The sequence below is a fragment of the Gossypium raimondii genome, unplaced genomic scaffold (assembly GCF_025698545.1).
Source record: "Gossypium raimondii isolate GPD5lz unplaced genomic scaffold, ASM2569854v1 Contig00305, whole genome shotgun sequence".
Classification (NCBI taxonomy): domain Eukaryota; kingdom Viridiplantae; phylum Streptophyta; class Magnoliopsida; order Malvales; family Malvaceae; genus Gossypium; species Gossypium raimondii.
In genome coordinates, this window is record NW_026291405.1 from 1 (window position 1) to 27,827 (window position 27,827).

At 41.1% G+C, this 27,827-nt stretch overlaps 78 pseudogenes; all 78 read right to left on the reverse strand.

Moving 5' to 3' along the window:
- Window positions 1–673: 673 nt before the first annotated feature.
- LOC128038738 (5S ribosomal RNA) lies at window positions 674–791 on the reverse strand (annotated as a pseudogene).
- A 180-nt stretch (window positions 792–971) lies between these two features.
- LOC128038712 (5S ribosomal RNA) lies at window positions 972–1,088 on the reverse strand (annotated as a pseudogene).
- Window positions 1,089–1,266: 178 nt separating this feature from the next.
- Window positions 1,267–1,384, reverse strand: LOC128038676 (5S ribosomal RNA; annotated as a pseudogene).
- Window positions 1,385–1,561: 177 nt separating this feature from the next.
- LOC128038741 (5S ribosomal RNA) lies at window positions 1,562–1,678 on the reverse strand (annotated as a pseudogene).
- A 179-nt stretch (window positions 1,679–1,857) lies between these two features.
- Window positions 1,858–1,975, reverse strand: LOC128038675 (5S ribosomal RNA; annotated as a pseudogene).
- A 180-nt stretch (window positions 1,976–2,155) lies between these two features.
- On the reverse strand, window positions 2,156–2,271 carry LOC128038672 (5S ribosomal RNA; annotated as a pseudogene).
- Window positions 2,272–2,451: 180 nt separating this feature from the next.
- Window positions 2,452–2,567, reverse strand: LOC128038645 (5S ribosomal RNA; annotated as a pseudogene).
- A 180-nt stretch (window positions 2,568–2,747) lies between these two features.
- LOC128038661 (5S ribosomal RNA) lies at window positions 2,748–2,865 on the reverse strand (annotated as a pseudogene).
- Window positions 2,866–3,043: 178 nt separating this feature from the next.
- LOC128038687 (5S ribosomal RNA) lies at window positions 3,044–3,162 on the reverse strand (annotated as a pseudogene).
- A 181-nt stretch (window positions 3,163–3,343) lies between these two features.
- Window positions 3,344–3,462, reverse strand: LOC128038722 (5S ribosomal RNA; annotated as a pseudogene).
- Window positions 3,463–3,641: 179 nt separating this feature from the next.
- LOC128038685 (5S ribosomal RNA) lies at window positions 3,642–3,759 on the reverse strand (annotated as a pseudogene).
- Window positions 3,760–3,939: 180 nt separating this feature from the next.
- LOC128038673 (5S ribosomal RNA) lies at window positions 3,940–4,055 on the reverse strand (annotated as a pseudogene).
- Window positions 4,056–4,246: 191 nt separating this feature from the next.
- Window positions 4,247–4,364, reverse strand: LOC128038707 (5S ribosomal RNA; annotated as a pseudogene).
- Window positions 4,365–4,540: 176 nt separating this feature from the next.
- Window positions 4,541–4,657, reverse strand: LOC128038713 (5S ribosomal RNA; annotated as a pseudogene).
- A 182-nt stretch (window positions 4,658–4,839) lies between these two features.
- On the reverse strand, window positions 4,840–4,957 carry LOC128038654 (5S ribosomal RNA; annotated as a pseudogene).
- A 177-nt stretch (window positions 4,958–5,134) lies between these two features.
- LOC128038715 (5S ribosomal RNA) lies at window positions 5,135–5,251 on the reverse strand (annotated as a pseudogene).
- A 179-nt stretch (window positions 5,252–5,430) lies between these two features.
- On the reverse strand, window positions 5,431–5,546 carry LOC128038655 (5S ribosomal RNA; annotated as a pseudogene).
- A 475-nt stretch (window positions 5,547–6,021) lies between these two features.
- LOC128038678 (5S ribosomal RNA) lies at window positions 6,022–6,141 on the reverse strand (annotated as a pseudogene).
- Window positions 6,142–6,321: 180 nt separating this feature from the next.
- On the reverse strand, window positions 6,322–6,439 carry LOC128038718 (5S ribosomal RNA; annotated as a pseudogene).
- A 177-nt stretch (window positions 6,440–6,616) lies between these two features.
- LOC128038742 (5S ribosomal RNA) lies at window positions 6,617–6,733 on the reverse strand (annotated as a pseudogene).
- Window positions 6,734–6,909: 176 nt separating this feature from the next.
- On the reverse strand, window positions 6,910–7,025 carry LOC128038665 (5S ribosomal RNA; annotated as a pseudogene).
- A 178-nt stretch (window positions 7,026–7,203) lies between these two features.
- On the reverse strand, window positions 7,204–7,322 carry LOC128038708 (5S ribosomal RNA; annotated as a pseudogene).
- Window positions 7,323–7,501: 179 nt separating this feature from the next.
- LOC128038721 (5S ribosomal RNA) lies at window positions 7,502–7,619 on the reverse strand (annotated as a pseudogene).
- Window positions 7,620–7,797: 178 nt separating this feature from the next.
- On the reverse strand, window positions 7,798–7,913 carry LOC128038649 (5S ribosomal RNA; annotated as a pseudogene).
- Window positions 7,914–8,094: 181 nt separating this feature from the next.
- Window positions 8,095–8,211, reverse strand: LOC128038743 (5S ribosomal RNA; annotated as a pseudogene).
- A 179-nt stretch (window positions 8,212–8,390) lies between these two features.
- Window positions 8,391–8,506, reverse strand: LOC128038732 (5S ribosomal RNA; annotated as a pseudogene).
- A 180-nt stretch (window positions 8,507–8,686) lies between these two features.
- LOC128038696 (5S ribosomal RNA) lies at window positions 8,687–8,804 on the reverse strand (annotated as a pseudogene).
- A 178-nt stretch (window positions 8,805–8,982) lies between these two features.
- Window positions 8,983–9,101, reverse strand: LOC128038709 (5S ribosomal RNA; annotated as a pseudogene).
- Window positions 9,102–9,279: 178 nt separating this feature from the next.
- LOC128038662 (5S ribosomal RNA) lies at window positions 9,280–9,397 on the reverse strand (annotated as a pseudogene).
- A 179-nt stretch (window positions 9,398–9,576) lies between these two features.
- On the reverse strand, window positions 9,577–9,694 carry LOC128038714 (5S ribosomal RNA; annotated as a pseudogene).
- Window positions 9,695–9,872: 178 nt separating this feature from the next.
- LOC128038636 (5S ribosomal RNA) lies at window positions 9,873–9,989 on the reverse strand (annotated as a pseudogene).
- Window positions 9,990–10,169: 180 nt separating this feature from the next.
- On the reverse strand, window positions 10,170–10,286 carry LOC128038637 (5S ribosomal RNA; annotated as a pseudogene).
- Window positions 10,287–10,465: 179 nt separating this feature from the next.
- LOC128038666 (5S ribosomal RNA) lies at window positions 10,466–10,581 on the reverse strand (annotated as a pseudogene).
- Window positions 10,582–10,760: 179 nt separating this feature from the next.
- Window positions 10,761–10,876, reverse strand: LOC128038644 (5S ribosomal RNA; annotated as a pseudogene).
- A 182-nt stretch (window positions 10,877–11,058) lies between these two features.
- Window positions 11,059–11,177, reverse strand: LOC128038710 (5S ribosomal RNA; annotated as a pseudogene).
- Window positions 11,178–11,355: 178 nt separating this feature from the next.
- On the reverse strand, window positions 11,356–11,472 carry LOC128038723 (5S ribosomal RNA; annotated as a pseudogene).
- Window positions 11,473–11,648: 176 nt separating this feature from the next.
- On the reverse strand, window positions 11,649–11,767 carry LOC128038663 (5S ribosomal RNA; annotated as a pseudogene).
- Window positions 11,768–11,945: 178 nt separating this feature from the next.
- Window positions 11,946–12,062, reverse strand: LOC128038716 (5S ribosomal RNA; annotated as a pseudogene).
- A 178-nt stretch (window positions 12,063–12,240) lies between these two features.
- Window positions 12,241–12,357, reverse strand: LOC128038668 (5S ribosomal RNA; annotated as a pseudogene).
- Window positions 12,358–12,537: 180 nt separating this feature from the next.
- Window positions 12,538–12,653, reverse strand: LOC128038647 (5S ribosomal RNA; annotated as a pseudogene).
- Window positions 12,654–12,832: 179 nt separating this feature from the next.
- On the reverse strand, window positions 12,833–12,951 carry LOC128038711 (5S ribosomal RNA; annotated as a pseudogene).
- A 180-nt stretch (window positions 12,952–13,131) lies between these two features.
- LOC128038724 (5S ribosomal RNA) lies at window positions 13,132–13,248 on the reverse strand (annotated as a pseudogene).
- A 177-nt stretch (window positions 13,249–13,425) lies between these two features.
- Window positions 13,426–13,543, reverse strand: LOC128038740 (5S ribosomal RNA; annotated as a pseudogene).
- A 182-nt stretch (window positions 13,544–13,725) lies between these two features.
- LOC128038697 (5S ribosomal RNA) lies at window positions 13,726–13,845 on the reverse strand (annotated as a pseudogene).
- Window positions 13,846–14,319: 474 nt separating this feature from the next.
- On the reverse strand, window positions 14,320–14,435 carry LOC128038733 (5S ribosomal RNA; annotated as a pseudogene).
- Window positions 14,436–14,616: 181 nt separating this feature from the next.
- Window positions 14,617–14,732, reverse strand: LOC128038689 (5S ribosomal RNA; annotated as a pseudogene).
- A 475-nt stretch (window positions 14,733–15,207) lies between these two features.
- On the reverse strand, window positions 15,208–15,324 carry LOC128038669 (5S ribosomal RNA; annotated as a pseudogene).
- A 181-nt stretch (window positions 15,325–15,505) lies between these two features.
- On the reverse strand, window positions 15,506–15,623 carry LOC128038719 (5S ribosomal RNA; annotated as a pseudogene).
- Window positions 15,624–15,802: 179 nt separating this feature from the next.
- LOC128038701 (5S ribosomal RNA) lies at window positions 15,803–15,921 on the reverse strand (annotated as a pseudogene).
- Window positions 15,922–16,099: 178 nt separating this feature from the next.
- Window positions 16,100–16,214, reverse strand: LOC128038681 (5S ribosomal RNA; annotated as a pseudogene).
- A 181-nt stretch (window positions 16,215–16,395) lies between these two features.
- Window positions 16,396–16,512, reverse strand: LOC128038670 (5S ribosomal RNA; annotated as a pseudogene).
- Window positions 16,513–16,693: 181 nt separating this feature from the next.
- On the reverse strand, window positions 16,694–16,811 carry LOC128038699 (5S ribosomal RNA; annotated as a pseudogene).
- Window positions 16,812–16,990: 179 nt separating this feature from the next.
- Window positions 16,991–17,109, reverse strand: LOC128038643 (5S ribosomal RNA; annotated as a pseudogene).
- Window positions 17,110–17,290: 181 nt separating this feature from the next.
- LOC128038702 (5S ribosomal RNA) lies at window positions 17,291–17,409 on the reverse strand (annotated as a pseudogene).
- Window positions 17,410–17,589: 180 nt separating this feature from the next.
- Window positions 17,590–17,706, reverse strand: LOC128038638 (5S ribosomal RNA; annotated as a pseudogene).
- A 178-nt stretch (window positions 17,707–17,884) lies between these two features.
- Window positions 17,885–18,002, reverse strand: LOC128038720 (5S ribosomal RNA; annotated as a pseudogene).
- Window positions 18,003–18,180: 178 nt separating this feature from the next.
- Window positions 18,181–18,297, reverse strand: LOC128038717 (5S ribosomal RNA; annotated as a pseudogene).
- Window positions 18,298–18,483: 186 nt separating this feature from the next.
- LOC128038679 (5S ribosomal RNA) lies at window positions 18,484–18,601 on the reverse strand (annotated as a pseudogene).
- A 180-nt stretch (window positions 18,602–18,781) lies between these two features.
- On the reverse strand, window positions 18,782–18,899 carry LOC128038650 (5S ribosomal RNA; annotated as a pseudogene).
- Window positions 18,900–19,319: 420 nt separating this feature from the next.
- On the reverse strand, window positions 19,320–19,436 carry LOC128038651 (5S ribosomal RNA; annotated as a pseudogene).
- Window positions 19,437–19,616: 180 nt separating this feature from the next.
- Window positions 19,617–19,733, reverse strand: LOC128038639 (5S ribosomal RNA; annotated as a pseudogene).
- Window positions 19,734–19,914: 181 nt separating this feature from the next.
- LOC128038703 (5S ribosomal RNA) lies at window positions 19,915–20,033 on the reverse strand (annotated as a pseudogene).
- Window positions 20,034–20,507: 474 nt separating this feature from the next.
- LOC128038686 (5S ribosomal RNA) lies at window positions 20,508–20,622 on the reverse strand (annotated as a pseudogene).
- Window positions 20,623–21,092: 470 nt separating this feature from the next.
- LOC128038674 (5S ribosomal RNA) lies at window positions 21,093–21,211 on the reverse strand (annotated as a pseudogene).
- A 178-nt stretch (window positions 21,212–21,389) lies between these two features.
- Window positions 21,390–21,507, reverse strand: LOC128038700 (5S ribosomal RNA; annotated as a pseudogene).
- A 178-nt stretch (window positions 21,508–21,685) lies between these two features.
- Window positions 21,686–21,802, reverse strand: LOC128038726 (5S ribosomal RNA; annotated as a pseudogene).
- Window positions 21,803–23,068: 1,266 nt separating this feature from the next.
- LOC128038682 (5S ribosomal RNA) lies at window positions 23,069–23,184 on the reverse strand (annotated as a pseudogene).
- A 492-nt stretch (window positions 23,185–23,676) lies between these two features.
- On the reverse strand, window positions 23,677–23,793 carry LOC128038640 (5S ribosomal RNA; annotated as a pseudogene).
- A 183-nt stretch (window positions 23,794–23,976) lies between these two features.
- On the reverse strand, window positions 23,977–24,095 carry LOC128038730 (5S ribosomal RNA; annotated as a pseudogene).
- Window positions 24,096–24,570: 475 nt separating this feature from the next.
- LOC128038642 (5S ribosomal RNA) lies at window positions 24,571–24,687 on the reverse strand (annotated as a pseudogene).
- A 188-nt stretch (window positions 24,688–24,875) lies between these two features.
- LOC128038728 (5S ribosomal RNA) lies at window positions 24,876–24,995 on the reverse strand (annotated as a pseudogene).
- A 185-nt stretch (window positions 24,996–25,180) lies between these two features.
- LOC128038656 (5S ribosomal RNA) lies at window positions 25,181–25,297 on the reverse strand (annotated as a pseudogene).
- Window positions 25,298–25,480: 183 nt separating this feature from the next.
- LOC128038648 (5S ribosomal RNA) lies at window positions 25,481–25,597 on the reverse strand (annotated as a pseudogene).
- Window positions 25,598–25,777: 180 nt separating this feature from the next.
- On the reverse strand, window positions 25,778–25,894 carry LOC128038671 (5S ribosomal RNA; annotated as a pseudogene).
- Window positions 25,895–26,661: 767 nt separating this feature from the next.
- LOC128038736 (5S ribosomal RNA) lies at window positions 26,662–26,781 on the reverse strand (annotated as a pseudogene).
- A 177-nt stretch (window positions 26,782–26,958) lies between these two features.
- LOC128038664 (5S ribosomal RNA) lies at window positions 26,959–27,076 on the reverse strand (annotated as a pseudogene).
- A 179-nt stretch (window positions 27,077–27,255) lies between these two features.
- LOC128038641 (5S ribosomal RNA) lies at window positions 27,256–27,373 on the reverse strand (annotated as a pseudogene).
- Window positions 27,374–27,550: 177 nt separating this feature from the next.
- Window positions 27,551–27,667, reverse strand: LOC128038646 (5S ribosomal RNA; annotated as a pseudogene).
- Window positions 27,668–27,827: the final 160 nt, after the last annotated feature.

A 27,827-nucleotide genomic window follows, 5' to 3' on the forward strand; every position in this document is an offset into this window, starting at 1 on the left:
CCTTTGTCCCTCAATTAAATGCAAATTGAAATTCGTTTAAATTTTTTTTGGAAATCGAAAGGTTAACCTCGGAAAAATCAATAAAAAAAAATGAAATAAAATAGGGGAAAAGGGAAACTTCAAATAATTCCAACATTCCCAAGTTGCGGAATTACAATTGATTATTTTGGAGTCCAAAAACCTTGAAACATTCTATAAACCCCACGCCTTGCCCTGAATTAAAGCAAATTGGAAATTGTTTAAATTTTTTTTCAAAACAAATAAGGGTTACCCACTAGTGAATAAAAAAATTAATGAAATAAAATATAAAAACAAAAAAACCCCTAGTTTTCCCCAAAAAATGGGATTAAAAGGGAGGTGCAACGGAGGGGGGGGGGGGGGGGGGGGGGGGGGGGGGGGGGGGGGGGGGGGGGGGGGGGGGGGGGGGGGGGGGGGGGGGGGGGGGGGGGGGGGGGGGGGGGGGGGGGGGGGGGGGGGGGGGGGGGGGGGGGGGGGGGGGGCTCTTGCATAATCTATTCATATAAAAGTGCCCTTATCGCGATTGCGCCTCGAATTTAAATGCAAATTCGACCAAATATCGTTTCAAATTGTTTATTTCACAAAGCATAAATAACGAATGAGTTACACCACGTCGAGAAAATGCAACTAAAAACATTATATGAAATAAAATGGGAGGGTGCAACACGAGGACTTCCGGAGGTCACCCATCCTAGTACTACTCTCGCCCAAACGCGCTTAGCTGCGGAGTTACGATGGGATCCGGTGCATTAGTCTTTGGTATGATCGCACCCGTCAACTCTTGCATAATCTATTCATATAAAGGCGCCCTTATCGCGATTCGCCTCGAATTTAAATGCAAATTCGACCAAATATCGTTTCAAATTGTTTATTTCACAAAAGCATAAATAACGAATGAGTTACACCACGTCGAGAAAATGCAACTAAAAAAACATTATATGAAATAAAATGGGAGGGTGCAACACGAGGACTTCGGAGGTCACCCATCCTAGTACTACTCTCGCCCAAGCACGCTTAGCTGCGGAGTTACGATGGGATCCGGTGCATTAGTCTTTGGTATGATCGCACCCGTCAACTCTTGCATAATCTATTCATATAAAAGCGCCCTTATCGCGATTCGCCTCGAATTTAAATGCAAATTCGACCAAATATCGTTTCAAATTGTTTATTTCACAAAGCGAAAATAACGAATGAGTTACACCACGTCGAGAAAATGCAACTAAAAAACATTATATGAAATAAAATGGGAGGGTGCAACACGAGGACTTCGAGGAGGTCACCCATCCTAGTACTACTCTCGCCCAAGCACGCTTAGCTGCGGAGTTACGATGGGATCGGTGCATTAGTCTTTGGTATGATCGCACCGTCAACTCTTGCGCAATCTATTCATATAAAGGCGCCCTTATCGCGATTCGCCTCGAATTTAAATGCAAATTCGACCAAATATCGTTTCAAATTGTTTATTTCACAAAGCGCAAATAACGAATGAGTTACACCACGTCGAGAAAATGCAACTAAAAAACATTATATGAAATAAAATGGGAGGGTGCAACACGAGGACTTCAGAGGTCACCCATCCTAGTACTACTCTCGCCCAAGCACGCTTAGCTGCGGAGTTACGATGGGATCCGGTGCATTAGTCTTTGGTATGATCGCACCGTCAACTCTTGCATAATCTATTCATATAAAGGCTGCCCTTATCGCGATTCGCCTCGAATTTAAATGCAAATTCGACCAAATATCGTTTCAAATTGTTTATTTCACAAAAGCATAAATAACGAATGAGTTACACCACGTCGAGAAAATGCAACTAAAAAACATTATATGAAATAAAATGGGAGGGTGCAACACGAGGACTTCGGAGGTCACCCATCCTAGTACTACTCTCGCCCAAGCACGCTTTAGCTGCGGAGTTACGATGGGATCCGGTGCATTAGTCTTTGGTATGATCGCACCGTCAACTCTTGCATAATCTATTCATATAAAGCTGCCCTTATCGCGCGATTCGCCTCGAATTTAAATGCAAATTCGACCAAATATCGTTTCAAATTGTTTATTTCACAAAGCGCAAATAACGAATGAGTTACACCACGTCGAGAAAATGCAACTAAAAAAACATTATATGAAATAAAATGGGAGGGTGCAACACGAGGACTTCGGAGGTCACCATCCTAGTACTACTCTCGCCCAAGCACGCTTAGCTGCGGAGTTACGATGGGATCCGGTGCATTAGTCTTTGGTATGATCGCACCGTCAACTCTTGCATAATCTATTCATATAAAAGTGCCCCTTATCGCGATTTCGCCTCGAATTTAAATGCAAATTCGACCAAATATCGTTTCAAATTGTTTATTTCACAAAAGCATAAATAACGAATGAGTTACACCACGTCGAGAAAATGCAACTAAAAAACATTATATGAAATAAAATGGGAGGGTGCAACACGAGGACTTCCGGAGGTCACCCATCCTAGTACTACTCTCGCCCAAGCACGCTTAGCTGCGGAGTTACGAGGATCCGGTGCATTAGTCTTTGGTATGATCGCACCCGTCAACTCTTGCATAATCTATTCATATAAAAGGCGCCCTTATCGCGATTCGCCTCGAATTTAAATGCAAATTCGACCAAATATCGTTTCAAATTGTTTATTTCACAAAGCGAAAATAACGAATGAGTTACACCACGTCGAGAAAATGCAACTAAAAAAACATTATATGAAATAAAATGGGAGGGTGCAACACGAGGACTTCGGAGGTCACCCATCCTAGTACTACTCTCGCCCAAGCACGCTTAAGCTGCGGAGTTACGATGGGATCCGGTGCATTAGTCTTTGGTATGATCGCACCCGTCAACTCTTGCATAATCTATTCATATAAAGGCGCCCTTATCGCGATTCGCCTCGAATTTAAATGCAAATTCGACCAAATATCGTTTCAAATTGTTTATTTCACAAAGCATAAATAACGAATGAGTTACACCACGTCGAGAAAATGCAACTAAAAAACATTATATGAAATAAAATGGGAGGGTGCAACACGAGGACTTCGGAGGTCACCCATCCTAGTACTACTCTCGCCCAAGCACACGCTTAGCTGCGGAGTTACGATGGGATCCGGTGCATTAGTCTTTGGTATGATCGCTTGCCGTCAACTCTTGCGCAATCTATTCATATAAAGGCTGCCCTTATCGCGATTCGCCTCGAATTTAAATGCAAATTCGACCAAATATCGTTTCAAATTGTTTATTTCACAAAGCGAAAATAACGAATGAGTTACACCACGTCGAGAAAATGCAACTAAAAAAACATTATATGAAATAAAATGGGAGGGTGCAACACGAGGACTTCCGGAGGTCACCCATCCTAGTACTACTCTCGCCCAAAGCACGCTTAGCTGCGGAGTTACGATGGGATCCGGTGCATTAGTCTTTGGTATGATCGCACCGTCAACTCTTGCATAATCTATTCATATAAAAGTGCCCCTTATCGCGATTCGCCTCGAATTTAAATGCAAATTCGACCAAATATCGTTTCAAATTGTTTATTTCACAAAAGCATAAATAACGAATGAGTTACACCACGTCGAGAAAATGCAACTAAAAAACATTATATGAAATAAAATGGGAGGGTGCAACACGAGGACTTCCGGAGGTCACCCATCCTAGTACTACTCTCGCCCAAGCACGCTTAGCTGCGGAGTTACGATGGGATCCGGTGCATTAGTCTTTGGTATGATCGCACCCGTCAACTCTTGCATAATCTATTCATATAAAGGTGCCCTTATCGCGATTCGCCTCGAATTTAAATGCAAATTCGACCAAATATCGTTTCAAATTGTTTATTTCACAAAAGCGAAAATAACGAATGAGTTACACCACGTCGAGAAAATGCAACTAAAAAAACATTATATGAAATAAAATGGGAGGGTGCAACACGAGGACTTCGGAGGTCACCATCCTAGTACTACTCTCGCCCAAGCACGCTTAGCTGCGGAGTTACGATGGGATCCGGTGCATTAGTCTTTGGTATGATCGCACCGCAACTCTTGCGCCGTCAACTCTTGCGCAATCTATTCATATAAAGGCCCTTATCGCGATTCGCCTCGAATTTAAATGCAAATTCGACCAAATATCGTTTCAAATTGTTTATTTCACAAAAGCGAAAATAACGAATGAGTTACACCACGTCGAGAAAATGCAACTAAAAAAACATTATATGAAATAAAATGGGAGGGTGCAACACGAGGACTTCGAGAGGTCACCCATCCTAGTACTACTCTCGCCCAAACACGCTTAGCTGCGGAGTTACGATGGGATCCGGTGCATTAGTCTTTGGTATGATCGCGCCCGTCAACTCTTGCGCAATCTATTCATATAAAGGCGCCCTTATCGCGATTGCGCCTCAATTTAAATGCAAATTCGACCAAATATCGTTTCAAATTGTTTATTTCACAAAGCATAAATAACGAATGAGTTACACCACGTCGAAAATGCAACTAAAAAAAATTATATGAAATAAAATGGGAGGGTGCAACACGAGGACTTCGGAGGTCACCCATCCTAGTACTACTCTCGCCCAAGCACGCTTAGCTGCGGAGTTACGATGGGATCCGGTGCATTAGTCTTTGGTATGATCGCACCCGTCAACTCTTGCATAATCTATTCATATAAAAGTGCTGCCCTTATCGCGATTCGCCTCGAATTTAAATGCAAATTCGACCAAATATCGTTTCAAATTGTTTATTTCACAAAGCGAAAATAACGAATGAGTTACACCACGTCGAGAAAATGCAACTAAAAAAACATTATATGAAATAAAATGGGAGGGTGCAACACGAGGACTTCGAGGAGGTCACCATCCTAGTACTACTCTCGCCCAAGCACGCTTAGCTGCGGAGTTACGATGGGATCCGGTGCATTAGTCTTTGGTATGATCGCACCGTCAACTCTTGCGCAATCTATTCATATAAAGGCTGCCCTTATCGCGATTCGCCTCGAATTTAAATGCAAATTCGACCAAATATCGTTTCAAATTGTTTATTTCACAAAGCAAAATAACGAATGAGTTACACCACGTCGAGAAAATGCAACTAAAAAAAATTATATGAAATAAAATGGGAGGGTGCAACACGAGGACTTCGGAGGTCACCCATCCTAGTACTACTCTCGCCCAAGCACGCTTAGCTGCGGAGTTACGATGGGATCCGGTGCATTAGTCTTTGGTATGATCGCACCCGTCAACTCTTGCGCAATCTATTCATATAAAGGTGCCCTTATCGCGATTCGCCTCGAATTTAAATGCAAATTCGACCAAATATCGTTTCAAATTGTTTATTTCACAAAAGCGAAAATAACGAATGAGTTACACCACGTCGAGAAAATGCAACTAAAAAACATTATATGAAATAAAATGGGAGGGTGCAACACGAGGACTTCGGAGGTCACCCATCCTAGTACTACTCTCGCCCAAAGCGCTTAGCTGCGGAGTTACGATGGGATCCGGTGCATTAGTCTTTGGTATGATCGCACCGTCAACTCTTGCATAATCTATTCATATAAAGGCGCCCTTATCGCGATTCGCCTCGAATTTAAATGCAAATTCGACCAAATATCGTTTCAAATTGTTTATTTCACAAAGCATAAATAACGAATGAGTTACACCACGTCGAGAAAATGCAACTAAAAAAACATTATATGAAATAAAATGGGAGGGTGCAACACGAGGACTTCGAGGAGGTCACCCATCCTAGTACTACTACTCAAAAAAGCGCTTAGCTGCGGAGTTACGATGGGATCCGGTGCATTAGTCTTTGGTATGATCGCACCCGTCAACTCTTGCAATCTATTCATATAAAAGGCTGCCCTTATCGCGATTCGCCTCGAATTTAAATGCAAATTCGACCAAATATCGTTTCAAATTGTTTATTTCACAAAGCGCAAATAACGAATGAGTTACACCACGTCGAGAAAATGCAACTAAAAAAACATTATATGAAATAAAATGGGAGGGTGCAACACGAGGACTTCGGAGGTCACCCATCCTAGTACTACTCTCGCCCAAAGCTTGCGCTTAGCTGCGGAGTTACGATGGGATCCGGTGCATTAGTCTTTGGTATGATCGCACCGTCAACTCTTGCGCAATCTATTCATATAAAGGCTGCCCTTATCGCGATTCGCCTCGAATTTAAATGCAAATTCGACCAAATATCGTTTCAAATTGTTTATTTCACAAAAGCATAAATAACGAATGAGTTACACCACGTCGAGAAAATGCAACTAAAAAAACATTATATGAAATAAAATGGGAGGGTGCAACACGAGGACTTCCGGAGGTCACCCATCCTAGTACTACTCTCGCCCAAGCACGCTTAGCTGCGGAGTTACGATGGGATCCGGTGCATTAGTCTTTGGTATGATCGCACCGTCAACTCTTGCATAATCTATTCATATAAAGGTGCCCTTATCGCGATTCGCCTCGAATTTAAATGCAAATTCGACCAAATATCGTTTCAAATTGTTTATTTCACAAAGCATAAATAACGAATGAGTTACACCACGTCGAGAAAATGCAACTAAAAAACATTATATGAAATAAAATGGGAGGGTGCAACACGAGGACTTCGGAGGTCACCCATCCTAGTACTACTCTCGCCCAAGCACGCTTAGCTGCGGAGTTACGATGGGATCCGGTGCATTAGTCTTTGGTATGATCGCACCGTCAACTCTTGCGCAATCTATTCATATAAAGGCTGCCCTTATCGATTCGCCTCGAATTTAAATGCAAATTCGACCAAATATCGTTTCAAATTGTTTATTTCACAAAGCAAAATAACGAATGAGTTACACCACGTCGAGAAAATGCAACTAAAAAAACATTATATGAAATAAAATGGGAGGGTGCAACACGAGGACTTCAGAGGTCACCCATCCTAGTACTACTCTCGCCAAGCACGCTTAGCTGCGGAGTTACGATGGGATCCGGTGCATTAGTCTTTGGTATGATCGCACCCGTCAACTCTTGCATAATCTATTCATATAAAGGTGCCCTTATCGCGATTCGCCTCGAATTTAAATGCAAATTCGACCAAATATCGTTTCAAATTGTTTATTTCACAAAGCATAAATAACGAATGAGTTACACCACGTCGAGAAAATGCAACTAAAAAACATTATATGAAATAAAATGGGAGGGTGCAACACGAGGACTTCGAGGAGGTCACCCATCCTAGTACTACTCTCGCCCAAGCACGCTTAGCTGCGGAGTTACGATGGGATCCGGTGCATTAGTCTTTGGTATGATCGCACCGTCAACTCTTGCGCAATCTATTCATATAAAAGCTGCCCTTATCGCGATTCGCCTCGAATTTAAATGCAAATTCGACCAAATATCGTTTCAAATTGTTTATTTCACAAAGCATAAATAACGAATGAGTTACACCACGTCGAGAAAATGCAACTAAAAAAACATTATATGAAATAAAATGGGAGGGTGCAACACGAGGACTTCGGAGGTCACCCATCCTAGTACTACTCTCGCCCAAAGCACGCTTAGCTGCGGAGTTACGATGGGATCCGGTGCATTAGTCTTTGGTATGATCGCACCCGTCAACTCTTGCAATCTATTCATATAAAGCTGCCCTTATCGCGATTTCGCCTCGAATTTAAATGCAAATTCGACCAAATATCGTTTCAAATTGTTTATTTCACAAAAGCATAAATAACGAATGAGTTACACCACGTCGAGAAAATGCAACTAAAAAAAATTATATGAAATAAAATGGGAGGGTGCAACACGAGGACTTCGGAGGTCACCATCCTAGTACTACTCTCGCCCAAGCACGCTTAGCTGCGGAGTTACGATGGGATCCGGTGCATTAGTCTTTGGTATGATCGCACCCGTCAACTCTTGCGCAATCTATTCATATAAAGGCTGCCCTTATCGCGATTCGCCTCGAATTTAAATGCAAATTCGACCAAATATCGTTTCAAATTGTTTATTTCACAAAAGCATAAATAACGAATGAGTTACACCACGTCGAGAAAATGCAACTAAAAAAACATTATATGAAATAAAATGGGAGGGTGCAACACGAGGACTTCGGAGGTCACCCATCCTAGTACTACTCTCGCCCAAGCACGCTTAGCTGCGGAGTTACGATGGGATCCGGTGCATTAGTCTTTGGTATGATCGCACCGTCAACTCTTGCGCAATCTATTCATATAAAGGCTGCCCTTATCGCGATTCGCCTCGAATTTAAATGCAAATTCGACCAAATATCGTTTCAAATTGTTTATTTCACAAAAGCAAAATAACGAATGAGTTACACCACGTCGAGAAAATGCAACTAAAAAAACATTATATGAAATAAAATGGGAGGGTGCAACACGAGGACTTCGGAGGTCACCATCCTAGTACTACTCTCGCCCAAACACGCTTAGCTGCGGAGTTACGATGGGATCCGGTGCATTAGTCTTTGGTATGATCGCACCCGTCAACTCTTGCATAATCTATTCATATAAAAGGCGCCCTTATCGCGATTCGCCTCGAATTTAAATGCAAATTCGACCAAATATCGTTTCAAATTGTTTATTTCACAAAGCATAAATAACGAATGAGTTACACCACGTCGAGAAAATGCAACTAAAAAAACATTATATGAAATAAAATGGGAGGGTGCAACACGAGGACTTCCGGAGGTCACCCATCCTAGTACTACTCTCGCCCAAGCACGCTTAGCTGCGGAGTTACGATGGGATCCGGTGCATTAGTCTTTGGTATGATCGCACCCGTCAACTCTTGCGCAATCTATTCATATAAAGGTGCCCTTATCGCGATTCGCCTCGAATTTAAATGCAAATTCGACCAAATATCGTTTCAAATTGTTTATTTCACAAAGCGCAAATAACGAATGAGTTACACCACGTCGAGAAAATGCAACTAAAAAACATTATATGAAATAAAATGGGAGGGTGCAACACGAGGACTTCGAGGAGGTCACCCATCCTAGTACTACTCTCGCCCAAGCACGCTTAGCTGCGGAGTTACGATGGGATCCGGTGCATTAGTCTTTGGTATGATCGCACCGTCAACTCTTGCATAATCTATTCATATAAAAGTGCCCTTATCGCGATTCGCCTCGAATTTAAATGCAAATTCGACCAAATATCGTTTCAAATTGTTTATTTCACAAAAGCATAAATAACGAATGAGTTACACCACGTCGAGAAAATGCAACTAAAAAACATTATATGAAATAAAATGGGAGGGTGCAACACGAGGACTTCGGAGGTCACCCATCCTAGTACTACTCTCGCCCAAGCACGCTTAAGCTGCGGAGTTACGATGGGATCCGGTGCATTAGTCTTTGGTATGATCGCACCCGTCAACTCTTGCATAATCTATTCATATAAAGGCTGCCCTTATCGCGATTCGCCTCGAATTTAAATGCAAATTCGACCAAATATCGTTTCAAATTGTTTATTTCACAAAGCATAAATAACGAATGAGTTACACCACGTCGAGAAAATGCAACTAAAAAACATTATATGAAATAAAATGGGAGGGTGCAACACGAGGACTTCCGGAGGTCACCCATCCTAGTACTACTCTCGCCCAAACACGCTTAGCTGCGGAGTTACGATGGGATCCGGTGCATTAGTCTTTGGTATGATCGCACCCGTCAACTCTTGCGCAATCTATTCATATAAAAGTGCCCTTATCGCGATTCGCCTCGAATTTAAATGCAAATTCGACCAAATATCGTTTCAAATTGTTTATTTCACAAAGCGAAAATAACGAATGAGTTACACCACGTCGAGAAAATGCAACTAAAAAACATTATATGAAATAAAATGGGAGGGTGCAACACGAGGACTTCGGAGGTCACCCATCCTAGTACTACTCTCGCCCAAGCACGCTTAGCTGCGGAGTTACGATGGGATCCGGTGCATTAGTCTTTGGTATGATCGCACCGTCAACTCTTGCATAATCTATTCATATAAAGGCTGCCCTTATCGCGATTCGCCTCGAATTTAAATGCAAATTCGACCAAATATCGTTTCAAATTGTTTATTTCACAAAAGCGAAAATAACGAATGAGTTACACCACGTCGAGAAAATGCAACTAAAAAAACATTATATGAAATAAAATGGGAGGGTGCAACACGAGGACTTCGGAGGTCACCCATCCTAGTACTACTCTCGCCCAAGCACGCTTAGCTGCGGAGTTACGATGGGATCCGGTGCATTAGTCTTTGGTATGATCGCACCGTCAACTCTTGCGCAATCTATTCATATAAAGGCTGCCCTTATCGCGATTCGCCTCGAATTTAAATGCAAATTCGACCAAATATCGTTTCAAATTGTTTATTTCACAAAGCATAAATAACGAATGAGTTACACCACGTCGAGAAAATGCAACTAAAAAAACATTATATGAAATAAAATGGGAGGGTGCAACACGAGGACTTCGGAGGTCACCCATCCTAGTACTACTCTCGCCAAGCACGCTTAGCTGCGGAGTTACGATGGGATCCGGTGCATTAGTCTTTGGTATGATCGCACCCGTCAACTCTTGCAATCTATTCATATAAAAGGTGCCCTTATCGCGATTCGCCTCGAATTTAAATGCAAATTCGACCAAATATCGTTTCAAATTGTTTATTTCACAAAAGCATAAATAACGAATGAGTTACACCACGTCGAGAAAATGCAACTAAAAAAACATTATATGAAATAAAATGGGAGGGTGCAACACGAGGACTTCGGAGGTCACCCATCCTAGTACTACTCTCGCCCAGCACGCTTAGCTGCGGAGTTACGATGGGATCCGGTGCATTAGTCTTTGGTATGATCGCACCCGTCAACTCTTGCATAATCTATTCATATAAAAGTGCTGCCCTTATCGCGATTCGCCTCGAATTTAAATGCAAATTCGACCAAATATCGTTTCAAATTGTTTATTTCACAAAGCATAAATAACGAATGAGTTACACCACGTCGAGAAAATGCAACTAAAAAAACATTATATGAAATAAAATGGGAGGGTGCAACACGAGGACTTCGAGGAGGTCACCCATCCTAGTACTACTCTCGCCCAAGCACGCTTAGCTGCGGAGTTACGATGGGATCCGGTGCATTAGTCTTTGGTATGATCGCACCGTCAACTCTTGCATAATCTATTCATATAAAGGCTGCCCTTATCGCGATTCGCCTCGAATTTAAATGCAAATTCGACCAAATATCGTTTCAAATTGTTTATTTCACAAAGCGAAAATAACGAATGAGTTACACCACGTCGAGAAAATGCAACTAAAAAACATTATATGAAATAAAATGGGAGGGTGCAACACGAGGACTTCGGAGGTCACCCATCCTAGTACTACTCTCGCCCAAACACGCTTAGCTGCGGAGTTACGATGGGATCCGGTGCATTAGTCTTTGGTATGATCGCACCGTCAACTCTTGCGCAATCTATTCATATAAAAGTGCCTTATCGCGATTCGCCTCGAATTTAAATGCAAATTCGACCAAATATCGTTTCAAATTGTTTATTTCACAAAGCATAAATAACGAATGAGTTACACCACGTCGAGAAAATGCAACTAAAAAACATTATATGAAATAAAATGGGAGGGTGCAACACGAGGACTTCGAGGAGGTCACCCATCCTAGTACTACTCTCGCCCAAGCACGCTTAGCTGCGGAGTTACGATGGGATCCGGTGCATTAGTCTTTGGTATGATCGCACCCGTCAACTCTTGCGCAATCTATTCATATAAAGGCGCCCTTATCGCGATTCGCCTCGAATTTAAATGCAAATTCGACCAAATATCGTTTCAAATTGTTTATTTCACAAAGCGAAAATAACGAATGAGTTACACCACGTCGAGAAAATGCAACTAAAAAACATTATATGAAATAAAATGGGAGGGTGCAACACGAGGACTTCGGAGGTCACCCATCCTAGTACTACTCTCGCCCAAGCACGCTTAGCTGCGGAGTTACGATGGGATCCGGTGCATTAGTCTTTGGTATGATCGCACCCGTCAACTCTTGCAATCTATTCATATAAAGGCTGCCCTTATCGCGATTTCGCCTCGAATTTAAATGCAAATTCGACCAAATATCGTTTCAAATTGTTTATTTCACAAAGCATAAATAACGAATGAGTTACACCACGTCGAGAAAATGCAACTAAAAAACATTATATGAAATAAAATGGGAGGGTGCAACACGAGGACTTCGGAGGTCACCCATCCTAGTACTACTCTCGCCCAAGCACGCTTAGCTGCGGAGTTACGATGGGATCCGGTGCATTAGTCTTTGGTATGATCGCTTGCCGTCAACTCTTGCGCAATCTATTCATATAAAGGTGCCCTTATCGCGATTCGCCTCGAATTTAAATGCAAATTCGACCAAATATCGTTTCAAATTGTTTATTTCACAAAGCGCAAATAACGAATGAGTTACACCACGTCGAGAAAATGCAACTAAAAAAACATTATATGAAATAAAATGGGAGGGTGCAACACGAGGACTTCGAGGTCACCCATCCTAGTACTACTCTCGCCCAAGCACGCTTAGCTGCGGAGTTACGATGGGATCCGGTGCATTAGTCTTTGGTATGATCGCACCGTCAACTCTTGCGCAATCTATTCATATAAAGGCTGCCCTTATCGCGATTCGCCTCGAATTTAAATGCAAATTCGACCAAATATCGTTTCAAATTGTTTATTTCACAAAGCATAAATAACGAATGAGTTACACCACGTCGAGAAAATGCAACTAAAAAAACATTATATGAAATAAAATGGGAGGGTGCAACACGAGGACTTCGAGGAGGTCACCCATCCTAGTACTACTCTCGCCCAAGCACGCTTAGCTGCGGAGTTACGATGGGATCCGGTGCATTAGTCTTTGGTATGATCGCACCGTCAACTCTTGCGCAATCTATTCATATAAAAGGCGCCCTTATCGCGATTCGCCTCGAATTTAAATGCAAATTCGACCAAATATCGTTTCAAATTGTTTATTTCACAAAAGCATAAATAACGAATGAGTTACACCACGTCGAGAAAATGCAACTAAAAAAACATTATATGAAATAAAATGGGAGGGTGCAACACGAGGACTTCGGAGGTCACCCATCCTAGTACTACTCTCGCCCAAACACGCTTAGCTGCGGAGTTACGATGGGATCCGGTGCATTAGTCTTTGGTATGATCGCACCGTCAACTCTTGCGCAATCTATTCATATAAAGGTGCCCTTATCGCGATTCGCCTCGAATTTAAATGCAAATTCGACCAAATATCGTTTCAAATTGTTTATTTCACAAAGCATAAATAACGAATGAGTTACACCACGTCGAGAAAATGCAACTAAAAAACATTATATGAAATAAAATGGGAGGGTGCAACACGAGGACTTCAGGAGGTCACCCATCCTAGTACTACTCTCGCCCAAGCACGCTTAGCTGCGGAGTTACGATGGGATCCGGTGCATTAGTCTTTGGTATGATCGCGCACCGTCAACTCTTGCATAATCTATTCATATAAAGGCTGCCCCTTATCGCGATTCGCCTCGAATTTAAATGCAAATTCGACCAAATATCGTTTCAAATTGTTTATTTCACAAAAGCGAAAATAACGAATGAGTTACACCACGTCGAGAAAATGCAACTAAAAAACATTATATGAAATAAAATGGGAGGGTGCAACACGAGGACTTCCGGAGGTCACCCATCCTAGTACTACTCTCGCCCAAGCACACGCTTAGCTGCGGAGTTACGATGGGATCCGGTGCATTAGTCTTTGGTATGATCTTGCCCGTCAACTCTTGCGCAATCTATTCATATAAAAGCTGCCCTTATCGCGATTCGCCTCGAATTTAAATGCAAATTCGACCAAATATCGTTTCAAATTGTTTATTTCACAAAGCATAAATAACGAATGAGTTACACCACGTCGAGAAAATGCAACTAAAAAACATTATATGAAATAAAATGGGAGGGTGCAACACGAGGACTTCCGGAGGTCACCCATCCTAGTACTACTCTCGCAAGCACGCTTAAGCTGCGGAGTTACGATGGGATCCGGTGCATTAGTCTTTGGTATGATCGCACCGTCAACTCTTGCGCAATCTATTCATATAAAGCTGCCCTTATCGCGATTCGCCTCGAATTTAAATGCAAATTCGACCAAATATCGTTTCAAATTGTTTATTTCACAAAGCGCAAATAACGAATGAGTTACACCACGTCGAGAAAATGCAACTAAAAAAACATTATATGAAATAAAATGGGAGGGTGCAACACGAGGACTTCCGAGGTCACCATCCTAGTACTACTCTCGCCCAAGCACGCTTAGCTGCGGAGTTACGATGGGATCCGGTGCATTAGTCTTTGGTATGATCGCACCCGTCAACTCTTGCGCAATCTATTCATATAAAAGGCGCCCTTATCGCGATTCGCCTCGAATTTAAATGCAAATTCGACCAAATATCGTTTCAAATTGTTTATTTCACAAAAGCATAAATAACGAATGAGTTACACCACGTCGAGAAAATGCAACTAAAAAAACATTATATGAAATAAAATGGGAGGGTGCAACACGAGGACTTCCGAGGTCACCATCCTAGTACTACTCTCGCCCAAGCACGCTTAGCTGCGGAGTTACGATGGGATCCGGTGCATTAGTCTTTGGTATGATCGCTTGCCGTCAACTCTTGCATAATCTATTCATATAAAGGCGCCCTTATCGCGATTCGCCTCGAATTTAAATGCAAATTCGACCAAATATCGTTTCAAATTGTTTATTTCACAAAAGCGAAAATAACGAATGAGTTACACCACGTCGAGAAAATGCAACTAAAAAACATTATATGAAATAAAATGGGAGGGTGCAACACGAGGACTTCGGAGGTCACCATCCTAGTACTACTCTCGCCCAACACGCTTAGCTGCGGAGTTACGATGGGATCCGGTGCATTAGTCTTTGGTATGATCGCGCAAATCAACTCTTGCATAATCTATTCATATAAAGGTGCCCTTATCGCGATTCGCCTCGAATTTAAATGCAAATTCGACCAAATATCGTTTCAAATTGTTTATTTCACAAAAGCATAAATAACGAATGAGTTACACCACGTCGAGAAAATGCAACTAAAAAAACATTATATGAAATAAAATGGGAGGGTGCAACACGAGGACTTCGGAGGTCACCCATCCTAGTACTACTCTCGCCCAAGCACGCTTAGCTGCGGAGTTACGATGGGATCCGGTGCATTAGTCTTTGGTATGATCGCTTGCCGTCAACTCTTGCATAATCTATTCATATAAAGGCTGCCCTTATCGCGATTCGCCTCGAATTTAAATGCAAATTCGACCAAATATCGTTTCAAATTGTTTATTTCACAAAGCATAAATAACGAATGAGTTACACCACGTCGAGAAAATGCAACTAAAAAAACATTATATGAAATAAAATGGGAGGGTGCAACACGAGGACTTCCGGAGGTCACCCATCCTAGTACTACTCTCGCCCAAGCACGCTTAGCTGCGGAGTTACGATGGGATCCGGTGCATTAGTCTTTGGTATGATCGCACCGTCAACTCTTGCGCAATCTATTCATATAAAGGCTGCCCTTATCGCGATTCGCCTCGAATTTAAATGCAAATTCGACCAAATATCGTTTCAAATTGTTTATTTCACAAAGCATAAATAACGAATGAGTTACACCACGTCGAGAAAATGCAACTAAAAAAACATTATATGAAATAAAATGGGAGGGTGCAACACGAGGACTTCCAGGAGGTCACCCATCCTAGTACTACTCTCGCCCAAGCACGCTTAGCTGCGGAGTTACGATGGGATCCGGTGCATTAGTCTTTGGTATGATCGCACCGTCAACTCTTGCGCAATCTATTCATATAAAGGCTGCCCTTATCGCGATTCGCCTCGAATTTAAATGCAAATTCGACCAAATATCGTTTCAAATTGTTTATTTCACAAAAGCATAAATAACGAATGAGTTACACCACGTCGAGAAAATGCAACTAAAAAAATTATATGAAATAAAATGGGAGGGTGCAACACGAGGACTTCGAGGTCACCCATCCTAGTACTACTCTGCCCAAGCACGCTTAGCTGCGGAGTTACGATGGGATCCGGTGCATTAGTCTTTGGTATGATCGCACCCGTCAACTCTTGCATAATCTATTCATATAAAGGCTGCCTTATATCGCGATTGCGCCTCGAATTTAAATGCAAATTCGACCAAATATCGTTTCAAATTGTTTATTTCACAAAGCGAAAATAACGAATGAGTTACACCACGTCGAGAAAATGCAACTAAAAAACATTATATGAAATAAAATGGGAGGGTGCAACACGAGGACTTCGGAGGTCACCCATCCTAGTACTACTCTCGCCCAAGCACGCTTAGCTGCGGAGTTACGATGGGATCCGGTGCATTAGTCTTTGGTATGATCGCTTGCAAATCAACTCTTGCATAATCTATTCATATAAAAGTTTGCCCTTATCGCGATTCGCCTCAATTTAAATGCAAATTCGACCAAATATCGTTTCAAATTGTTTATTTCACAAAGCATAAATAACGAATGAGTTACACCACGTCGAGAAAATGCAACTAAAAAACATTATATGAAATAAAATGGGAGGGTGCAACACGAGGACTTCCGGAGGTCACCCATCCTAGTACTACTCTCGCCCAAGCACGCTTAGCTGCGGAGTTACGATGGGATCCGGTGCATTAGTCTTTGGTATGATCGCACCCGTCAACTCTTGCGCAATCTATTCATATAAAGGCTGCCCTTATCGCGATTCGCCTCGAATTTAAATGCAAATTCGACCAAATATCGTTTCAAATTGTTTATTTCACAAAGCGAAAATAACGAATGAGTTACACCACGTCGAGAAAATGCAACTAAAAAACATTATATGAAATAAAATGGGAGGGTGCAACACGAGGACTTCGAGGAGGTCACCCATCCTAGTACTACTCTCGCCCAAGCACGCTTAGCTGCGGAGTTACGATGGGATCCGGTGCATTAGTCTTTGGTATGATCGCTTGCAAGTCAACTCTTGCGCAATCTATTCATATAAAGGCTGCCCTTATCGCGATTCGCCTCGAATTTAAATGCAAATTCGACCAAATATCGTTTCAAATTGTTTATTTCACAAAGCATAAATAACGAATGAGTTACACCACGTCGAGAAAATGCAACTAAAAAACATTATATGAAATAAAATGGGAGGGTGCAACACGAGGACTTCCAGGAGGTCACCCATCCTAGTACTACTCTCGCCCAAGCACGCTTAGCTGCGGAGTTACGATGGGATCCGGTGCATTAGTCTTTGGTATGATCGCACCGTCAACTCTTGCGCAATCTATTCATATAAAGGCTGCCCCTTATCGCGATTCGCCTCGAATTTAAATGCAAATTCGACCAAATATCGTTTCAAATTGTTTATTTCACAAAAGCATAAATAACGAATGAGTTACACCACGTCGAGAAAATGCAACTAAAAAACATTATATGAAATAAAATGGGAGGGTGCAACACGAGGACTTCGGAGGTCACCCATCCTAGTACTACTCTCGCCCAAGCACGCTTAGCTGCGGAGTTACGATGGGATCCGGTGCATTAGTCTTTGGTATGATCGCACCGTCAACTCTTGCATAATCTATTCATATAAAGGCGCCCTTATCGCGATTCGCCTCGAATTTAAATGCAAATTCGACCAAATATCGTTTCAAATTGTTTATTTCACAAAGCGAAAATAACGAATGAGTTACACCACGTCGAGAAAATGCAACTAAAAAAACATTATATGAAATAAAATGGGAGGGTGCAACACGAGGACTTCCGGAGGTCACCCATCCTAGTACTACTCTCGCCCAAGCACGCTTAGCTGCGGAGTTACGATGGGATCCGGTGCATTAGTCTTTGGTATGATCGCACCGTCAACTCTTGCGCAATCTATTCATATAAAAGTGCCCCTTATCGCGATTCGCCTCGAATTTAAATGCAAATTCGACCAAATATCGTTTCAAATTGTTTATTTCACAAAGCATAAATAACGAATGAGTTACACCACGTCGAGAAAATGCAACTAAAAAACATTATATGAAATAAAATGGGAGGGTGCAACACGAGGACTTCGGAGGTCACCCATCCTAGTACTACTCTCGCCCAAGCACGCTTAGCTGCGGAGTTACGATGGGATCCGGTGCATTAGTCTTTGGTATGATCGCACCCGTCAACTCTTGCATAATCTATTCATATAAAGGCTGTGCCCTTATCGCGATTTTGCGCCTCGAATTTAAATGCAAATTCGACCAAATATCGTTTCAAATTGTTTATTTCACAAAAGCATAAATAACGAATGAGTTACACCACGTCGAGAAAATGCAACTAAAAAAACATTATATGAAATAAAATGGGAGGGTGCAACACGAGGACTTCGAGGTCACCCATCCTAGTACTACTCTCGCCCAAGCACGCTTAGCTGCGGAGTTACGATGGGATCCGGTGCATTAGTCTTTGTATGATGATCGCACCCGTCAACTCTTGCATAATCTATTCATATAAAGCTGCCCTTATCGCGATTCGCCTCGAATTTAAATGCAAATTCGACCAAATATCGTTTCAAATTGTTTATTTCACAAAAGCATAAATAACGAATGAGTTACACCACGTCGAGAAAATGCAACTAAAAAAACATTATATGAAATAAAATGGGAGGGTGCAACACGAGGACTTCAGGAGGTCACCCATCCTAGTACTACTCTCGCCCAAGCACGCTTAGCTGCGGAGTTACGATGGGATCCGGTGCATTAGTCTTTGGTATGATCGCAAATCAACTCTTGCATAATCTATTCATATAAAGGCTGCCCTTAATTCTCGAATTTAAATGCAAATTCGACCAAATATCGTTTCAAATTGTTTATTTCACAAAAGCAAATAACGAATGAGTTACACCACGTCGAGAAAATGCAACTAAAAAAAATTATATGAAATAAAATGGGAGGGTGCAACACGAGGACTTCGAGGAGGTCACCCATCCTAGTACTACTCTCGCCCAAGCACGCTTAAGCTGCCTCGCAATTTAAATGCAAATTCATATAAAGGTGCCCTTATCGCGATTGCGCCTCGAATTTAAATGCAAATATCGAGCCAAATATCGTTTCAAATTGTTTATTTCACAAAGCATCAAATAACGAATGAGTTACACCACGTCGAAAATGCAACTAAAAAAACATTATATGAAATAAAATGGGAGGGTGCAACACGAGGACTTCGGAGGTCACCATCCTAGTACTACTCTCGCCCAAAGCACGCTTAGCTGCGGAGTTACGATGGGATCCGGTGCATTAGTCTTTGGTATGATCGCACCCGTCAACTCTTGCGCAATCTATTCATATAAAGGCTGCCCTTATCGCGATTCGCCTCGAATTTAAATGCAAATTCGACCAAATATCGTTTCAAATTGTTTATTTCACAAAGCGCAAATAACGAATGAGTTACACCACGTCGAGAAAATGCAACTAAAAAAACATTATATGAAATAAAATGGGAGGGTGCAACACGAGGACTTCGGAGGTCACCCATCCTAGTACTACTCTCGCCCAAGCACGCTTAGCTGCGGAGTTACGATGGGATCCGGTGCATTAGTCTTTGGTATGATCGCACCGTCAACTCTTGCGCAATCTATTCATATAAAGGCGCCCTTATCGCGCGATTCGCCTCGAATTTAAATGCAAATTCGACCAAATATCGTTTCAAATTGTTTATTTCACAAAAGCGAAAATAACGAATGAGTTACACCACGTCGAGAAAATGCAACTAAAAAAACATTATATGAAATAAAATGGGAGGGTGCAACACGAGGACTTCGAGGAGGTCACCCATCCTAGTACTACTCTCGCCCAAACACGCTTAGCTGCGGAGTTACGATGGGATCCGGTGCATTAGTCTTTGGTATGATCGCACCCGTCAACTCTTGCAATCTATTCATATAAAGGCTGCCCTTATCGCGATTCGCCTCGAATTTAAATGCAAATTCGACCAAATATCGTTTCAAATTGTTTATTTCACAAAAGCATAAATAACGAATGAGTTACACCACGTCGAGAAAATGCAACTAAAAAACATTATATGAAATAAAATGGGAGGGTGCAACACGAGGACTTCGGAGGTCACCCATCCTAGTACTACTCTGCGCCCAAGCACGCTTAGCTGCGGAGTTACGATGGGATCGGTGCATTAGTCTTTGGTATGATCTTGCCGTCAACTCTTGCGCAATCTATTCATATAAAAGCTGCCCTTATCGCGATTCGCCTCGAATTTAAATGCAAATTCGACCAAATATCGTTTCAAATTGTTTATTTCACAAAGCGCAAATAACGAATGAGTTACACCACGTCGAGAAAATGCAACTAAAAAAACATTATATGAAATAAAATGGGAGGGTGCAACACGAGGACTTCCGGAGGTCACCCATCCTAGTACTACTCTCGCCAAGCGCTTAGCTGCGGAGTTACGATGGGATCCGGTGCATTAGTCTTTGGTATGATCGCACCGTCAACTCTTGCAATCTATTCATATAAAGGTGCCCTTATCGCGATTCGCCTCGAATTTAAATGCAAATTCGACCAAATATCGTTTCAAATTGTTTATTTCACAAAGCATAAATAACGAATGAGTTACACCACGTCGAGAAAATGCAACTAAAAAAACATTATATGAAATAAAATGGGAGGGTGCAACACGAGGACTTCCGGAGGTCACCCATCCTAGTACTACTCGCCCAAACACGCTTAGCTGCGGAGTTACGATGGGATCCGGTGCATTAGTCTTTGGTATGATCTTGCCGTCAACTCTTGCGCAATCTATTCATATAAAGGCTGCCCTTATCGCGATTCGCCTCGAATTTAAATGCAAATTCGACCAAATATCGTTTCAAATTGTTTATTTCACAAAGCATAAATAACGATTGAGTTACACCACGTCGAGAAAATGCAACTAAAAAAAATTATATGAAATAAAATGGGAGGGTGCAACACGAGGACTTCGAGGAGGTCACCCATCCTAGTACTACTCTCGCCCAAGCACGCTTAGCTGCGGAGTTACGATGGGATCCGGTGCATTAGTCTTTGGTATGATCGCACCCGTCAACTCTTGCATAATCTATTCATATAAAGTGCCCCTTATCGCGATTCGCCTCAATTTAAATGCAAATTCGACCAAATATCGTTTCAAATTGTTTATTTCACAAAAGCAAAATAACGAATGAGTTACACCACGTCGAGAAAATGCAACTAAAAAAACATTATATGAAATAAAATGGGAGGGTGCAACACGAGGACTTCCGGAGGTCACCCATCCTAGTACTACTCTCGCCCAAGCACGCTTAGCTGCGGAGTTACGATGGGATCCGGTGCATTAGTCTTTGGTATGATCGCACCCGTCAACTCTTGCATAATCTATTCATATAAAGGTGCCCTTATCGCGATTCGCCTCGAATTTAAATGCAAATTCGACCAAATATCGTTTCAAATTGTTTATTTCACAAAGCGCAAATAACGAATGAGTTACACCACGTCGAGAAAATGCAACTAAAAAAAATTATATGAAATAAAATGGGAGGGTGCAACACGAGGACTTCGGAGGTCACCCATCCTAGTACTACTCTCGCCCAAACACGCTTAGCTGCGGAGTTACGATGGGATCCGGTGCATTAGTCTTTGGTATGATCGCACCGTCAACTCTTGCGCAATCTATTCATATAAAGGTGCCCTTATCGCGATTCGCCTCGAATTTAAATGCAAATTCGACCAAATATCGTTTCAAATTGTTTATTTCACAAAAAGCATAAATAACGAATGAGTTACACCACGTCGAGAAAATGCAACTAAAAAAACATTATATGAAATAAAATGGGAGGGTGCAACACGAGGACTTCCGGAGGTCACCCATCCTAGTACTACTCTCGCCCAAACACGCTTAGCTGCGGAGTTACGATGGGATCCGGTGCATTAGTCTTTGGTTTTTTTTTTTTTTTTTTTTTTTTTTTTTTTTTTTTTTTTTTTTTTTTTTTTTTTTTTTTTTTTTTTTTTTTTTTTTTTTTTTTTTTTTTTTTTTTTTTTTTTTTTTTTTTTTTTTTTTTTTTTTTTTTTTTTTTTTTTTTTTTTTTTTTTTTTTTTTTTTTTTTTTTTTTTTTTTTTTTTTTTTTTTTTTTTTTTTTTTTTTTTTTTTTTTTTTTTTTTTTTTTTTTTTTTTTTTTTTTTTTTTTTTTTTTTTTTTTTTTTTTTTTTTTTTTTTTTTTTTTTTTTTTTTTTTTTTTTTTTTTTTTTTTTTTTTTTTTTTTTTTTTTTTTTTTTTTTTTTTTTTTTTTTTTTTTTTTTTTTTTTTTTTTTTTTTTTTTTTTTTTTTTTTTTTTTTTTTTTTTTTTTTTTTTTTTTTTTTTTTTTTTTTTTTTTTTTTTTTTTTTTTTTTTTTTTTTTTTTTTTTTTTTTTTTTTTTTTTTTTTTTTTTTTTTTTTTTTTTTGATCGTGGCAAACCGTCAACTCTTGCGCAATCTATTCATATAAAGGCTGCCCTTATCGCGATTGCGCCTCGAATTTAAATGCAAATTCGACCAAATATCGTTTCAAATTGTTTATTTCACAAAGCGCAAATAACGAATGAGTTACACCACGTCGAGAAAATGCAACTAAAAAAAATTATATGAAATAAAATGGGAGGGTGCAACACGAGGATAGGAGGTCACCCATCCTAGTACTACTCTCGCCCAAGGCTTAGCTGCGGAGTTACGATGGGATCCGGTGCATTAGTCTTTGGTATGATCGCGCCGTCAACTCTTGCGTAATCTATTCATATAAAGCCCTTATCGCGATTCGCCTCGAATTTAAATGCAAATTCGACCAAATATCGTTTCAAATTATTTATTTCACAAAGCGCAAATAACGAATGAGTTACACCACGTCGAGAAAATGCAACTAAAAAACATTATATGAAATAAAATGGGAGGGTGCAACACGAGGACTTCCGAGAGGTCACCCATCCTAGTACTACTCTCGCCCAGGTATAAGCTGCGGAGTTACGATGGGATCCGGTGCATTAGTCTTTGGTATGATCGCACCCGTCAACTCTTGCATAATCTATTCATATAAAGGCTGCCCTTATCGCGATTCGCCTCGAATTTAAATGCAAATTCGACCAAATATCGTTTCAAATTGTTTATTTCACAAGCGCAAATAACGAATGAGTTACACCACGTCGAGAAAATGCAACTAAAAAAATTATATGAAATAAAATGGGAGGGTGCAACACGAGGACTTCGAGGAGGTCACCATCCTAGTACTACTCTCGCCCAAACGCTTAGCTGCGGAGTTACGATGGGATCCGGTGCATTAGTCTTTGGTATGATCGCCGTCAACTCTTGCGTCACCCAATCTATTCATATAAAAGTGCATTGCCCTTATGCGCAATCTATTCATTAGCGCCTCGAATTTAAATGCAAATTCGACCAAATATCGTTTCAAATTATTTATTTCACAAAACGAAAATAACGAATGAGTTACACCACGTCGAGAAAATGCAACTAAAAAAAACATTATATGAAATAAAATGGGAGGGGTGCAACACGAGGACTTCCGGAGGTCACCATCCTAGTACTACTCTCGCCCAAGCACGCTTAGCTGCGGAGTTACGATGGGATCCGGTGCATTAGTCTTTGGTATGATCGCACCAAATCAACTCTTGCGCAATCTATTCATATAAAGGTGCAACACCTTATCGCGATTCGCCTCGAATTTAAATGCAAATTCGACCAAATATCGTTTCAAATTGTTTATTTCACAAAAGCGCAAATAACGAATGAGTTACACCACGTCGAGAAAATGCAACTAAAAAAATTATATGAAATAAAATGGGAGGGTGCAACACGAGGACTTCGAGGAGGTCACCCATCCTAGTACTACTCTCGCCCAAGCACGCTTAGCTGCGGAGTTACGATGGGATCCGGTGCATTAGTCTTTGGTATGATCGCCACCGTCAACTCTGCGCAATCTATTCATATAAAAGTGCCCCTTATCATGATTGCGCCTCGAATTTAAATGCAAATTCGACCAAATATCGTTTCAAATTGTTTATTTCACAAAGCGAAAATAACGAATGAGTTACACCACGTCGAGAAAATGCAACTAAAAAACATTATATGAAATAAAATGGGAGGGTGCAACACGAGGACTTCGAGAGGTCACCATCCTAGTACTACTCTCGCCCAAACGCTTAAGCTGCGGAGTTACGATGGGATCCGGTGCATTAGTCTTTGGTATGATCGCTTACCGTCAACTCTTGCGCAATCTATTCATATAAAGGCTGCCCTTATCGCGATTCGCCTCGAATTTAAATGCAAATTCGACCAAATATCGTTTCAAATTGTTTATTTCACAAAGCGCAAATAACGAATGAGTTACACCACGTCGAGAAAATGCAACTAAAAAAAATTATATGAAATAAAATGGGAGGGTGCAACACGAGGACTTCGAGGTCACCCATCCTAGTACTACTCTCGCCCAAAGCACGCTTAGCTGCGGAGTTACGATGGGATCCGGTGCATTAGTCTTTGGTATGATCGCACCTTTGGTAATCAACTCTTGCGCAATCTATTCATATAAAGGCGCCCTTATCGCGATTCGCCTCAATTTAAATGCAAATTCGACCAAATATCGTTTCAAATTGTTTATTTCACAAAAGCATAAATAACGATTGAGTTACACCACGTCAAGAAAATGCAACTAAAAAAAAACTTTCTATGAAATAAAATGGGAGGGGTGCAACACGACGACTTCCCAGGAGGTCACCCATCCTAGTACTACTCTCGCCAAAGCACGCTTACCTGCGGAGTTCCGATGGGATCCGGTGCATTAGTCTTTGGTATGATCGCTTTTCGAGAAAATCAACTCTTGCGCAATCTATTCATATAAAAGCTGCCCTTATCGCACTCTTTCGCCTCAATTTAAATGCAAATTCGACCAAATATCGTTTCAAATTGTTTATTTCAAAAGCGAAAATAACGAATGAGTTACACCACGTCGAGAAAATGCAACTAAAAAATTATATGAAATAAAATGGGAGGGTGCAACACGAGGACTTCCGGAGGTCACCATCCTAGTACTACTCTCGCCCAAACACGCTTAGCTGCGGAGTTACGATGGGATCCGGTGCATTAGTCTTTGGTATGATCGCTTTCCGTCAACTCTTGCATAATCTATTCATATAAAAAGGCGCCCTTATCTTTGATTCGCCTCGAATTTAAATGCAAATTAGACCAAATATCGTTTCAAATTGTTTATTTCACAAAAGCGCAAATAACGATTGAGTTACACCACGTCGAGAAAATGCAACTAAAAAACATTATATGAAATAAAATGGGAGGGTGCAACACGAGGACTTCAGGAGGTCACCCATCCTAGTACTACTCTCGCCCAAGCTGCTTAGCTGCGGAGTTACGATGGGATCCGGTGCATTAGTCTTTGGTATGATCGCACCCGTCAACTCTTGCGCAATCTATTCATATAAAAGGCTGCCCTTATCGCGATTCGCCTCGAATTTAAATGCAAATTCGACCAAATATCGTTTCAAATTGTTTATTTCACAAAGCATAAATAACGAATGAGTTACACCACGTCGAGAAAATGCAACTAAAAAACATTATATGAAATAAAATGGGAGGGTGCAACACGAGGACTTCGAGGAGTCACCATCCTAGTACTACTCTCGCCCAAGCACGCTTAGCTGCGGAGTTACGATGGGATCCGGTGCATTAGTCTTTGGTATGATCGCACCGTCAACTCTTGCAATCTATTCATATAAAGTTGCCCCTTATCGCGATTCGCCTCGAATTTAAATGCAAATTCGACCAAATATCGTTTCAAATTGTTTATTTCACAAAAGCAAAATAACGAATGAGTTACACCACGTCGAGAAAATGCAACTAAAAAAACATTATATGAAATAAAATGGGAGGGTGCAACACGAGGACTTCGGGGAGTCACCCATCCTAGTACTACTCTCGCCCAAGCAGCGCTTAAGCTGCGGAGTTACGATGGGATCCGGTGCATTAGTCTTTGGTATGATCGCACCGTCAACTCTTGCATAATCTATTCATATAAAGGTGCCCTTATCGCGATTTGCCTCGAATTTAAATGCAAATTCGACCAAATATCGTTTCAAATTGTTTATTTCACAAAAGCATAAATAACGAATGAGTTACACCACGTCGAGAAAATGCAACTAAAAAAATTATATGAAATAAAATGGGAGGGTGCAACACGAGGACTTCCAGGAGGTCACCATCCTAGTACTACTCTCGCCAAACACTTAGCTGCGGAGTTACGATGGGATCCGGTGCATTAGTCTTTGGTATGATCGCACCGTCAACTCTTGCGCAATCTATTCATATAAAAGCTGCCCTTATCGCGATTCGCCTCGAATTTAAATGCAAATTCGACCAAATATCGTTTCAAATTGTTTATTTCACAAAGCGCAAATAACGAATGAGTTACACCACGTCGAGAAAATGCAACTAAAAAACATTATATGAAATAAAATGGGAGGGTGCAACACGAGGACTTCCGGAGGTCACCCATCCTAGTACTACTCTCGCCCAAAGCACGCTTAAGCTGCGGAGTTACGATGGGATCCGGTGCATTAGTCTTTGGTATGATCGCACCCGTCAACTCTTGCGCAATCTATTCATATAAAGGTGCCCTTATCGCGATTCGCCTCGAATTTAAATGCAAATTAGACCAAATATCGTTTCAAATTGTTTATTTCACAAAGCATAAATAACGAATGAGTTACACCACGTCGAGAAAATGCAACTAAAAAAATTATATGAAATAAAATGGGAGGGTGCAACACGAGGACTTCGAGAGGTCACCCATCCTAGTACTACTCTCGCCCAAGCACGCTTAGCTGCGGAGTTACGATGGGATCCGGTGCATTAGTCTTTGGTATGATCGCTGCAAATCAACTCTTGCGCAATCTATTCATATAAAGCTGCCCTTATCGCGATTAGCCTCGAATTTAAATGCAAATTCGACCAAATATCGTTTCAAATTATTTATTTCACAAAAGAAAATAACGAATGAGTTACACCACGTCGAGAAAATGCAACTAAAAAAACATTATATGAAATAAAATGGGAGGGTGCAACACGAGGACTTCCGGAGGTCACCCATCCTAGTACTACTCTCGCCCAAACGCGCTTAGCTGCGGAGTTACGATGGGATCCGGTGCATTAGTCTTTGGTATGATCGCACCCGTCAACTCTTGCAATCTATTCATATAAAAGGCGCCCTTATCGCGATTTCGCCTCGAATTTAAATGCAAATTCGACCAAATATCGTTTCAAATTGTTTATTTCACAAAGCGCAAATAACGAATGAGTTACACCACGTCGAGAAAATGCAACTAAAAAAATTATATGAAATAAAATGGGAGGGTGCAACACGAGGACTTCCGGAGGTCACCCATCCTAGTACTACTCTCGCCCAACACGCTTAGCTGCGGAGTTACGATGGGATCCGGTGCATTAGTCTTTGGTATGATCGCTGCCGTCAACTCTTGCATAATCTATTCATATAAAGGCGCCCTTATCGCGATTTAGCCTCGAATTTAAATGCAAATTCGACCAAATATCGTTTCAAATTGTTTATTTCACAAAAGCGCAAATAACGAATGAGTTACACCACGTCGAGAAAATGCAACTAAAAAAA